This window comes from Notamacropus eugenii, chromosome 1 (genome assembly GCF_028372415.1).
Source record: "Notamacropus eugenii isolate mMacEug1 chromosome 1, mMacEug1.pri_v2, whole genome shotgun sequence".
In the NCBI taxonomy this organism is placed as follows: Eukaryota; Metazoa; Chordata; class Mammalia; order Diprotodontia; family Macropodidae; genus Notamacropus; species Notamacropus eugenii.
In genome coordinates this window covers 528,056,377-528,068,634 of record NC_092872.1, presented here as the reverse complement: position 1 = coordinate 528,068,634, position 12,258 = coordinate 528,056,377, and the positions used below count along the sequence as shown (strand labels likewise).

Sequence of the window (12,258 nt, the reverse complement as noted above, 5' to 3'; positions counted from 1 at the left end):
CCCTCTTCCCCGTTATGCCTCTAAGAAAGGAGAATTCGCTCTCCTCCGAGGCTGATTTTTACAGCAGCCTTGTTCCAGGTTCCAGAAGCATCCCCAACCATGACGACGACTTCCTTTTACACCCGCACATGTAACCAGTGGTACCAGACTCCTCGGGAGACAAAGCCCCGTCTTCCAAGCAAAAGCGACCCTAAGACTATTTCATTTTTGCACTAGGGTTTGGCATAGAAGAGGCTTCCGAAGAAGACATACGCGGCTATGACGGGAACGCCTGTGGTCGACCTTGCCACCTTTCTGATACTAACTCCACGAAGCCAGGTAGACTGTCCGCAGACAGAAGGCACCAGGAGCACTAGGGGGTGGAGACAGCGCCAGGAGCCCAGGTCTGTAATTCAGTAATTCAGGCAGGCTGGAGCAGCGCATGCCATTCGCCACACCAGACAGGATTCAACAATGTGTCTGAAGGGAGAAGACAAGGGCTGGATAATACTGGCAAAACACAGGCAGGACGCTGGCATATTTTGGTATGTGCCCTTCCTGTTCATTAAATATCTTACACAAAAATTTCCTTTAACAAGAAGGTGAAATTAGAACCTTTTTTTCTGGGCGTGAGATTGGGGTGGGGGGAGAGAAGAAGGAATACTATTTCCCAAACATGATTATCCAAAAGATTTCAGTACTTGTTTTTTTTACATTTTACAAACTAGAGAAACAAAAAACACTCTTAGGGCTATTTTCAAACAGCACGTCTGCTGCTCTGAGAGTCTCCGAGCTTCGAAGAGGTAAAGGTGGGTAGGTAGGGGATCCGCCGGATTTTCCCCAAATGTGTGGCCAATCTCCCTCCGTCAATCTCAAGCTTTGAAACAAAGCTCCATCGGGCTCAGATTTTACTCTTACCTTTCTCTAGCCCCCAGCATCTCCTTTAAACCCAGCCTAGAGTCACACCCTGCTCAGAGATCTATTCCCAGCCTCCAGATTTTACATACCCACACACATCAAAGTCTTTCACCCGAACTCCCACTTCAGAGCTCTTTTTTCCTTCCCTAGAACCCCATCACACAACTTACCCCACCCCGTCTCCTGCCTCCACCCTTTCTCTCTCTTCTGAAATCCAGGCTCCTACCTCTTTCGAACAACACCCCCCCCCCACCCCCCCGCCCTTCCACCCTAGTCTCAAGAGCCCAGCCCTAAAGGAGCCATCCCATCTCGCTCCCTAAAAGCTTGCAAGGTGGAGCTTTCGTCTTTTTCAGAGCAGGTTGCCCGAAAGGCTCGAAGGGCTGAATAGTAAGTCCAGGCATTTTTCTTGCCCTTAGAACTAGCTGTGGCGAGTGGTCTCTTTGTGGCCCTGGGCAGGTGGCAGAGGCATGCGGTGGTGCCGCGCCCTCTCCCCGACGCAGCGCGGGTACTGGGTTGGGAAAGAATAGCAGTCAGCCCAGAGCCGAAATCCCGACTCTTGGGGCCACAGTCAGGTCGAGGGGCTTGGGGAGTTTGGGGGAGGAGAGAGCGCGCAACCAAAGACCTCGAAGTGCCTGGAAGGGGAAGAGACCAGAGGGGTGGTTCGTGCATCCCCGGGCCGGGCCAGCTCAGCCTGCAGCAACACACCATCAGCATCTCAACACAAACTGCCCTCCTTCATCCTATTCCTCACCCCCTCCCCCGACCCCTAGAGCAACAACAGTTCCCAATACACCCCTTCTCCTGCACCACCCCTCATCCTCAGGAGCCCTGACCAGAGGTCACCCCAGACCAGGCCCTCTGACCTTCGGTCTCTCGCCTCTAGTGTTTGTGTGTGAGGGTGGTGGCGGGGCTGGGGCCCCGGGGGTGGGGGTGGGGGAAGAATACACACTCCCACCCTGCCTCTTCCGCCCCCTTTAGGAGTCGGGGTGGGGGGAATTACCTCCCTCCTGGTGCCTCCGGGGATTATTGCCTCCCTATCCCTCCCACGCCCTTTTGTAAGGCTCCGCCGAGGTAATAAGGGGATAGATGACGCTGCTGCTGTCACTCGGGGAGAAACCCACTGCCCACTATGCCATCACCCACTCTGCCTGGCCGCCGCCGCCGCAAGCTCCCGCGTCCTCCACGGTCCTCTTGTCGTTGCGACCTCCCTCGGCGCTGCGGCCGGGCTGGGGCCGTGGATGCTCTGAGCCGGGAAGGCGGCTGCCGCCGTTAACACCGTTGCCGCCGCGATCCGGCTCCGTCGTGGCCGCGTTCTGCGCTCTGCAACCCCCAGCACACTAAGCGAGAGCTCGAGGATGGGAGATGGAGTGGGGCGGGGGGAGAGGGAGGAGCGGTTAGGGGTGGGGGGGACGGTAACGCGAGAGGGGGAACAGAGGATGGGGGCGGGGGAGAGGGCCCCGAGGGATCGGCCTCGACCTATCACTGAGCGTTGGCTCCGCCTCCCCTCCCCCTCCGCAGCCCGCGGCCGAGTCTCCTAGCCTAGGTCTAGAAGACCGGTGTGGACCATCCGTCTTCTAATCCTACGGTCCTCAAGGCGGGGAGGCTTCGGACTACGACTCCCGTCGGGCCTTGCCACCGAGCCGGGAAAGGAGATAAGTGAGAGCCGCAGGAGAAACCGACCGCACAGCCCACGCCCCTCTTCCCTCGTTCCTTTTGGTTTCCATAGTGACCGCAGACACTTGACAAAGCGCTGGGCAGGCGGATCTCCCAAGAGAACTCCGGGCAGAGAAGAGGGGCGGGGACCCCGAAGGAGGCCCACCGCGTCCCCTCCCACCCCTGCTCCCGCTCCGCAGCCCGCCCAGAGCCCCTGTGGAAGTTGAAACAATGGCACGAACGAAGTACCATGGTGCTGTGTGTGGGATCTCCGGACTGCCCAGCCCCGTGGCGAGGCTGGCTGCCCCCTGCTGAGCTGCCTGGTGCTCCCCTCCAGTCTGGTTCCCTCCCTGTCTCCAGGGCCCTCTCCTTCTCTCTGGAGCGGGCAGGTTTCAGGATTTTAGGGGATCAGGTGGAGCGCGCACACAGCCTTTCTCTACTACCAGGCACACAAAGTAGAAATCCCCTGGTGTGGCCCTAGGATCCCTAGGAAACCTTGAATTTGGCAGCTCTTTCTCCTGGGCACAAAGTTTGAAAATGGCGCCCCCTGGGTTGCTGTCCACCGGAATATGTAACGCTGATTTCACTGCACAAAATAAAGACTGGCGTGCATTAAGTATGTGTGCGTTTATTTTTCTTAAACTCGTGGTGTAAAAAAAAAAAAGTCGATTCTTGGGGATGGAGGAAGGGCGAGGGAGCGGCTCAACCACACTCTCGCCTCAGAGCTTACTTAGTGTTTCATAGTATATATTACTGCGGATATCAATCTTCTATTTGTTCACTGTATAGATTATTGGATGGCTTCTCGTTGCATAAAGCACAACCCTCCGAAGCCGGAGCTCTCCTTTCTAAAAATACAAATATTGATAGCTTTTGCTTGCACATCTCTTTCCTTTCTAAACATATCCCTCCCTTACCCAGAGAGCTGTTCTTTGTAACAAAGAATTTAAAAACAAAGAAAGAAGCGCGGGGTTGGGGGTGGGGATAAGGAGCAAGTCCCACACCCAAAGTTTCTGAAGAGAATTGCAAAGGAGGAACGTATATTTTCTCATTTCTTCTTTTTAGTCAAGCTTGATCATTATAATTCCATTCTTTAGGTTTGCTTTTTTGTTGTTTGTTTTGCTTTTCCGTATCTAGACCTTTTTGACAAAGTTATCTATCCCTTTTCTGGGATCTCAAGTTAGAGTCCCCGTGTGACCTCTCTCAGCTTGCCTACCCTATTACTTCCAAATTCTAAACGCTTTAAGGAAGAAAATGGCCTTAGGCTCCAGAAATACGAGTAAGCTTCTGAGGACTATCTCCCCTTCACCCCCATCCTGTGGACCTCTGGGAGTATTGCAAGGGATGCAGATGAAACCAAACCTCCCCAGGTGGATCCCCAGGGCAATGCTGTAACACTAGAACAATTAGGTGCAGAAAGCCTCCGGCGATATTTCGAAGCAAAGTTGCTGTTCATTACTCCCTCCCAGAGAGTGTCTTCGGAGACCTCCCCTCCCCTCAACTGCAAAAAACCCACAACGAAAAGGAGTATCTGTCCGAAGCCTGCGGGAAAACAGGGCTAGGCAAAATTATTTTCACCTCCTTCCTGTGCTTTTGCACTCCTGGGTCAGCACCTGGCTAGTCCTGGGCTTCTTTAGTAAAAAAAAAAAAAAAAAGCTGTCATTTTGGAGGCAGAGCATAGTAGGTTTCAATTCCAGCTCAGATACAAACTAATTAGGATTAAGCTAGAACTGACCTATTTGCAATTCTTTGAACACTCCTTTTCTTTTGCACTATTTCACATGTCTGTAATTTGGCTACTCACCTCTGTCTCTTTAGTTTTCTGACTTCCTTCAAAATTCTGCTCAAATACCACTTTTTAGCCTTTCCCAATTCTACCCCCACTCCAGACTTTCCCCTTTAATTACTGTCACCTACTATGTACAAGGGTAGCTAGCTGGCAAAGCAGATAAGAGTCAGGAAGATTCATCATTTTTTCTGAGTTCAAATCTGGCCTCAGACACTTACTAGCTGTGTGTGATGCTGGGCAAGTCATTTAACCCTGTTTGCCTCAGTTTCCTTATGTGTAAAATGAGATGGGGAAGGAAATTACAAACCGCTCCAATATCTTTGCCAAAGAAAACTCCAAATGAGGCCACAAAGAGTCAGATGTGACTCAGCAACAGCTGTGTACGTATTCTGTATTGCTTAGTTATTTACATGTTATGCCTTGTTAAAATGTAGACTAAGGCTTTTTTTGGCCTTTCTTTGTATCCCTAGTGCACAGCACAGTCCTTGGCACATTCTAGGCACTTAATAAATGCTTGTTGGGTTGTCACCTATGTGATCTTGGACAAGTTTCTTTACCAGCTCTGTAGGTCTCAGATTCCTACTCTGTAAACTGAAAGGTCTGGACTAAGTGAATTCTAAGTTTCCTTCCAGCTTGAAACAGACGATAGATTTAGCAGTGACCGAGGCAGTTTTAACAGTTCCATGTTATCTGCACTGAATCACCCAAACTCCAGGGAGATGGTGTTTATTATACGTCTCTTGTGAGTATCGGTTGTCATACAGAGTGCCCCTACTGTACCCCTCCATGTAACCATGCAACGGCATTATGATTATGGTCTCCCAGTGCATCCTGGGTCATCTGCCACCTGCTGGTTCTCCACTGAATTGAACCTGCTTCTCCATCTTTTTTTCTGCAGGGAAGCAGTTAGGCTCTCTTTTGCAAGGTAACTAGAGCCAAAGGCTATTTCCACTTTTTTTTTTTAAGTGTGTTGGATTCACCACACAAAGCATGCCCTGCTGACTTATCTCCTTAAAGTTATTTTGTCGTTCATTTTTAAAGTTTGTATTTTTAAAGTGTTTGGTTTTAATTTCTTTAGTTTCATGAATAAAAATATCCCTTATGATTTAGTATTCAAAAAACATTTGCCTTAAAAAACAAAATTAAATTCTCTATTTGCATACCCTAATGAATCGATCTATGCTTCCCCAGCTGAACCCCATCAGCCAGCCAGCCAACCATCTGGCAAAAGCATTTAGGTCATGACTTTCTTTTGAATTGCTTCGCTTCTGCCTCAGTGACCACTTTCCAAGGCCTACTATTTGAGTTGGAATGAGAAAATGCCTTATATCTCCTGTGCCCCTGGCATGGAATAGAGGTAAGCTTCTTTACTCTGGATCCATCAATCAACACTTATTAAGTACCTACTATATGCCAGGCACTGTGCTGGATCTTCCTTTTAGTATGCCTAAAGGGGCAGGGGGCAGGTAACTTTAGCCGACATCTTTGTTGTACCTCTGCTTTCCCTACTTAAGAATGGAAATACAGCCCTTCAGTATTGATGTTTACTTGTACATTCCTACCCATCCATCCACATATTCATTCATTCACTAAACAAGTATTAATTAAACAACCTTATTGTTGTTCAGTCGAGTCTGACTCTTCATGACCCCACTTGAGGTTTGTTGGCAAAGATAATAGAGTGGTTTGCCATTTCCTATGGACACTTTACATATAAATAAATAAACAACTTAAATAATTATCTTACCAGTAACACTCCCTCTCAACGACTTTCCCCATTTGGTAAATTTGTTGGTTGCACATTGCCTTCCCCAGGGATGATTATTACTTCAGGTTCAAAGGTGTAGTTTGTGTGTCTGGGATCCTACACAATGAGTTCAAACCAAAGGCATTTCCTAAGATCACATATTAAGAACAAGAGCTACAATACATTCTCTCATGTAAACCTGTGGCATTTTTTATTATTGAGTTGTCTCAGTCTCGTCAGACTCTTCCTAACCCTATCTGGGGTTTTCCTGACAAAGATACTGGTGGTTTGCCATTTCTTCCTCCAGCTCATTTTATAGATGAGGAAAATGAGGCAAACAGGATTAAATAACTTGCCCAGGGTCACACATCTAGTAAGGATCTTGAGATTGGATCTGAACTCAGGTCTTTCTGAGTCTAGGCCCAGCACTCTATCCACTGAGCCACCTAGGTGCCCCCAAACCTGGGCATACTCTCCTAGAAATTCACACAACATCTGTGAGAAGAATGGGCACAAACAAGTATAATGGTAGTGGAACTCAGAGAAAAGGAAACCCATGTGGTTAAGGCAACTCACACTTCAGTACTATAGGATTTTGGAGTCTTTTTTCTCCTCATGGAGTCCTCATAATGATTCTCTTTGGATTTCCAGGCTTATTCTGCTTTGAATCCACAGCTCACTTTTCTGCTCCAAGGGATCATCATGTTACTTGATATTTTTACAGCCTTTCCATGACTGTATCTGCATCTGTCAGAATATGTATCTCTCTTCCCTGCTGGATTTATCTAAACTGTGCCACAAATTCTCAAGCTTCTGGATAGGCTGTCTTCTTCTGGGTGAGTAACTCTGGTGCTAAACATCATATCTTATGGTAGGGGAAAGAGAGAAAATCCTCTCCAATCCCACTGCCTTCTGGCATAGGGACAGGAGTCGCCTTCCCAGAGTAGCTCCCAGTTTGGAGGAATTGCTTCTTTTCAGTGCCTGAGGGTTAGCCTACCTTTTTCCTCTCCCCGGAGGTCAGGCTCCTTATCTAATTCAGAGTTTGTTCATAAAGGGACCACTTTTCTGCTTCGTGTAACATCTTGGTGTTTTCTGTGATTGTAGTCTGGACGTGCTGGGCTAGTTGGATGGCCAAAAGCCAATGTTCCTGAACTCTCTCTCAAGTTAAACATTTGCTTTCCCCAGCAAATAAACCAGGGTACCTTTGGTCCCATTAGTCCATAGTCCCAAAGCCTATGTAGCTCTAGTGACTTGAGGAGGCTTCGAGCCACTATTCTTTCAAGTGTGTTCCCTAGTACCAACTAAAGAATCTCGGCAAAGTTCATGTGACACCATTCTTAAACAGTCCAGAAATGAACATTCTTCTCTGAAGGTCTAGGCTTTTGAAAGCTGGTAGGTCTTGGAATTACATTTAATCTCAAAGTTAACAATTCATCATCATTTTATAAACTCTCAGAAGTTACTGCTTGTCCTGATGTTTGTGTAACAACACAGAATTATTCAACCTGGTAGGGATGGTGCTTGGGCATTTCCCCTTTCCATCTTCTACCAAGTGGGACAAAGTCCAGCTGGGCTCAGTCCAGTAGCAAGTATGATTGGTGTAAGTCTCAACAGGGATTGGGGTGGTCAGATCCATCTCTAAAATTAATCCCAGTTTGTAGGTTCTAGTCTACTTGTTGGTTCAGGCTCCTCTATAGCCCATGAGCCACTATGGAGTAGTGACCCTTTGGGCTACTTCCCAGAGGGCATTTACTCTTCCAACTCCATGCATGTTAGGAGCTACATTCCTCCTAGGTCATGACTTCTACCTGGACTCATTTGACCTGGATGAATCTGTCTTTGGAGGTCACTTAGGGGTTTGGCTAATCATTTCTCAGTCAATGGTCACAGTCCCTTTCTAATTCAGTCAAAGAACTTGTTCCAACTCCATAAAGGTATCACCAGGACAGAGGACCCCTCTGCTCTGAAACTACCCGCAGAACCTGGATTTAGTCCTGGATTCAAAAAAATTCTTTGAGTCCTTGCAACATATGGGACACAAAAATTTATAACACATAGGGAATTTCAACTGAAAGCCTAGACAAAAAGTTTCCAATTAGATTTTATACACATAAAGCACCTGAAATTTCTCTAGTGGACCCCAGAAAACACATAGAACAATACAAATGGAGGTCATGATGCCTTGCACAAACTAATTTAAAAAGAAAGCAAATAAATTCAGACAGGTCTAAACTGACAAATTCTCAAATTGTTGGATAGGGTGTCCCCTACCAGGTAAGTAGCTCTGGCCCTAGACCTCATAGCCTATGGTAGGGAGAAGAAAGAAATATCCCCTCCTACCCTTCTGCCATCTGGCATAGGCACAGGAGTGTGGGTCTATCCAAAAGGGAGTAGACACTTCAGAGTTTATAGGCCATTAGATAAACTTTATTGTATGAACCTGAAATCTTAAGACTTCAGTTTGTCTGAACTCATTCTGCAATTAAGGGAGAAGAAAGAGGAGAAAGAAGGAGGAGGATGAAAAAAGAAGAAGGAGGAGAAGAAGTGGAAGGAGAAGGAGGAGGAGGAGAAAAAAGAGGAGGAAAAGAAGAAGAAGGTGAATGAGCCCTGACAGCATGCTCTAAATAAATCACTGGGCACCAGTATCTAGAGCTGTACCTTCCATACTGCTCATGTCAGCTTCTATACTTATCATGAATATAGTAATATAAAAGACATTATTACTACTTGAGCATTCAACCAAGGAAGTTATCTCAAAGAAATTGGTCTGACTTGTAAAGGAAACACAATAGAATTACAGTTCAATTGTAATCTAAAATAAAAAAGGAACCTCCCTCCCCCACTAATTTTCCTTCAAGAGATTTCTGCAATACTAGAATATCCAAAAAGGACAGTACCAAATGGAAAATCTCTACAACAGGCCCCTGCAGATGTATAGTAGAGGACTCAAATATATCCCGAACAAAGTCCCCACAGTACCCATTCTGGGATACCCTCATCCTCAGCTTGACATTTACAGGTTTACAGGTTGTATCTCCAGGGAAGTGGCTAGTCCCAGGTTGTATCTCCAGGGAAGTGGCTAGTCCCAGGTTGTAGGTCTGTGGATCCAGGCTTCTCCTACTATAGTTCATGATTTTAATGGTATAAGAAGCCCTGAGCCCTTAATTTAGAGCCCTTGGATAGTTGCCTGGGGACACTGAGAAGTTAAGTACTGAGTCTCATGATCAAACCTCCTTCTCAGCCAGGGAAGCTGATGACTATTAGCCTACCTCCTCATTAAATGTCCACCAATCTGGGTTGATCTTCACACTTGTCAGGGAAGTACCCTTTCAGAAGGGATTTAAGGCATTTCAGGGTCTCCCTTGGTGTTTCTGGTCACCAAGAGAAACCTCTGACCATTAATTTATTGATTCCCAGCTAGTCTAATTAATAAATTAATTAATTACTCAGAAACTCTGTCTCTCAGGGTTTTCATTCATCTTAATTGGGTTGACAACAGAGAGTTGCAGGGAAGTCCCTCAACTGATTTCCTTGAAACTGTTTTAAGTCTTAAGAGGGTAACATGAGAGGAAAAGGTTGTTTTTTTCCCCCTTTGATTTCTCTGTTTGGGAGGGGAGTGATGTGGGAGGGAGAAAATGTGAATCTAAAAATAAAATTTAAAATTAAAAAAAAGAGATGAGGAGGGAATATAATCTAGGTATGGGTAGACTGGCTACATAAAAGCATGGGTAGTAGGATGGCTAAGTTCATAGAATTTAGCAAACAGCAAAGAGATAGTTTTGTGGGAAGGTAGAACATGTGGGTTACAGCCATATTGGGAAAGGCATGAAATCCCAGACTGAGGAGCTTTTATTTGATCAAAGAGACAATAGGGAACCATTGAAAATTCTTGAGTAGTGTGCAGTATGGTCAGAATTACATATGGTTTTTTTTAGATATTAGAAATACAATTTTATTGTGATCTAAATGAAAATGGAATGGGAATGACAGTAATAAACAAAATTTACCACTGAATACTGTGGTGAAATTGCAGCACACTTATCTTTGAAACACAAGGGAGATGGAATTGTGGTCCAAAACACTTAAATGCACAAGTCCAAAATATGGAATATATATGTATATATAATATATATGTGTTTACATATACATGCACATATGTATACACATACATGTATGCATACACACATGACATATATGACAGTCACATTCACTCTGAAGTCCATCCACCTCCTTCAGAATCCTAAAGATTCAGCATATGTTCTGCTCATATGTAATTAACAATTTTATTAAGTGATAAACCCACTATGTCACTGACATCACAGGACAGTTGCCTATGAAACAAGACCCCTGGTTCTGTGCTGGGGCTTCATTCCCTTATGGGCCATCACCTTCATCAAGGAGCACAGTTGTCTGAGCAACCCGTGGTCCTGCTCATCCTGCACTACCAGTGCTGGGTACATGACAACTACTGGGGATGCAAGAGGAGACATGACAGCTAACTCTGAATTAAGGTCTCCAATAAATTCTCTAGCAAGCTCAAGGAAGGACTTCTCCACACTGGTGTTACTTTTGACTGAAATATTACAATGCTAGAGATGCTTCTTCCTGTGGCAGATAATGGATTTCACTTTGGTTTTTCTCTCTTTAGAATTCACTTTGCTGCTATACAAAGTTTTTTTAGTTTTTTTCACATACTTATTATACCACACCTCTATGTCAGTTAGGTACATTTTTGTAAGTAACTCAATATTACATCAGATATTGTAATGGCACACTGGGCACACTGAGAGAGAGAGAGAGCACATCTCTAAGACCAACAAATTTCTCTCAACCAGCTGTATCCCATATTTTGAATTTAATAAACTCTTGCTAGTATAGAATACAAAAGGATAGACCTCAACCTCTAAGGTGGCTATGTTGTTGTTTAATTGTTTCAATAGTGCCTGACTTTTCATAACCCCATTTGGAGTTTTCTTGGTAAAGATACTGGGGTGATTTACCATTTTCTTCTCCAGATCATTTTACAGATGAGGAAACTGAGGCAAACAGGGTAAAGTGACTTGGCCAAATCACACAGCTTGTATGTATCTGAAGTCAGAATTGAATTCAAGAAGATGAGTGTTCCTGATTTCAGATCTGGCACTCAAAATGTGGTTGCCCAGAGAAGTTCATCAGTATTGTACGTCAATTTCATGATAGCAGATTTGCTGGGGTTCTGGATAGTGGACAATGCTCTCGTGTCTTCCCCGTCACCAAGTGAAACAAGGCTATGTGCTTGCTCCCATGCTTCTTAGCATGATATTTTCAGCTATGTTGCCAAATGCTTTCAAAGAGGGTGAACATGGCATCAATGTCAACTACTATACTGAAGGTAAGTTCTTCAATTTGAAAAGGCTACAAGCCAAGATCAAAGTGAAGGGAGTGTTGGTGCATGATTTTGTTTGCAGATGATTGTGCACTCAATGCAGCCTCTGAAGTTGAAATGTAACAAAGTATGGATCAATTCTCTGCTGCCTGTGCTAATTTTGGCCTAATAATTAACACCAAGAAAACTCAGGTGCTCCATCAACCACCACCACACCATCCATACATGGAACCATTGTTTACAAAAGATGGAGAAGTTTTGAATGCTGTGGATAAGTTTACTTACCTTGGTAGTGTACTTTCCAGGGATGTACACATTGACAATGAGGTTGATGCATGCATTGCCAGAGCTAGCTCAGTGTTTGGGAGGCTCCAAAGAAAAGTTTGGGAGAGAAGAGGTGTTAGACTGACTACCAAACTGAAGGTTTACAGAGCCGTTGTGCTGACCTCATTGTTATATGCTTGTGAAACATAGACAGTCTACCAGCGCCATGCCAGGAAACTGAATTGCTTCCATTTGAACTGTCTTAGGAAGATTCTGAAGATCACCTGGCAGGATAAGGTACCAGATCCTGAGGTCCTTGCTCTAACTAAACTGCCAAGCATTCAAACTATGCTTCACAGAGCACAACTCTGATGGACTGGTCACATTGTTCAAATGCAAAATGTATGCTTGCCAAAAAGACTATTTTATAGAGAACTCACATGGGGCAGGCGATCACATGGTAGCCAGAAGAAGCAATACAAAGACACTCTCAAGGTTTCTCTCAAGAACTTTGGATTTGAATGTGGAACATGAGAGACACTG

General features: G+C 45.3%; 1 protein-coding gene and 1 long non-coding RNA gene across 5 annotated transcripts in view; one reads left to right on the top strand and one right to left on the bottom strand.

Annotated features, from left to right (window-relative positions):
- Positions 1-2,124, bottom strand: part of DPYSL5 (dihydropyrimidinase like 5) — a 139,667-nt gene extending 137,543 nt beyond the window's left edge. For 3 of the 4 annotated variants that reach the window (XR_011972420.1, XR_011972419.1, XM_072633952.1), the window contains exon 1: positions 2,041-2,124. The gene's annotated coding sequence lies outside the window, so the exon portion shown is untranslated. Of the gene's footprint in view, positions 1-1,897; positions 1,974-2,040 lie in introns of those variants that run through there. The other variant, XM_072633953.1, reaches the window with a different exon arrangement.
- A 3,439-nt stretch (positions 2,125-5,563) lies between these two features.
- LOC140527298 (uncharacterized) lies at positions 5,564-9,985 on the top strand. Its single transcript, XR_011974753.1, has 3 exons — positions 5,564-5,696; positions 6,811-6,922; positions 8,574-9,985. It is a non-coding gene; the product is annotated as an uncharacterized lncRNA (long non-coding RNA).
- The last annotated feature ends 2,273 nt before the right edge of the window (positions 9,986-12,258 follow it).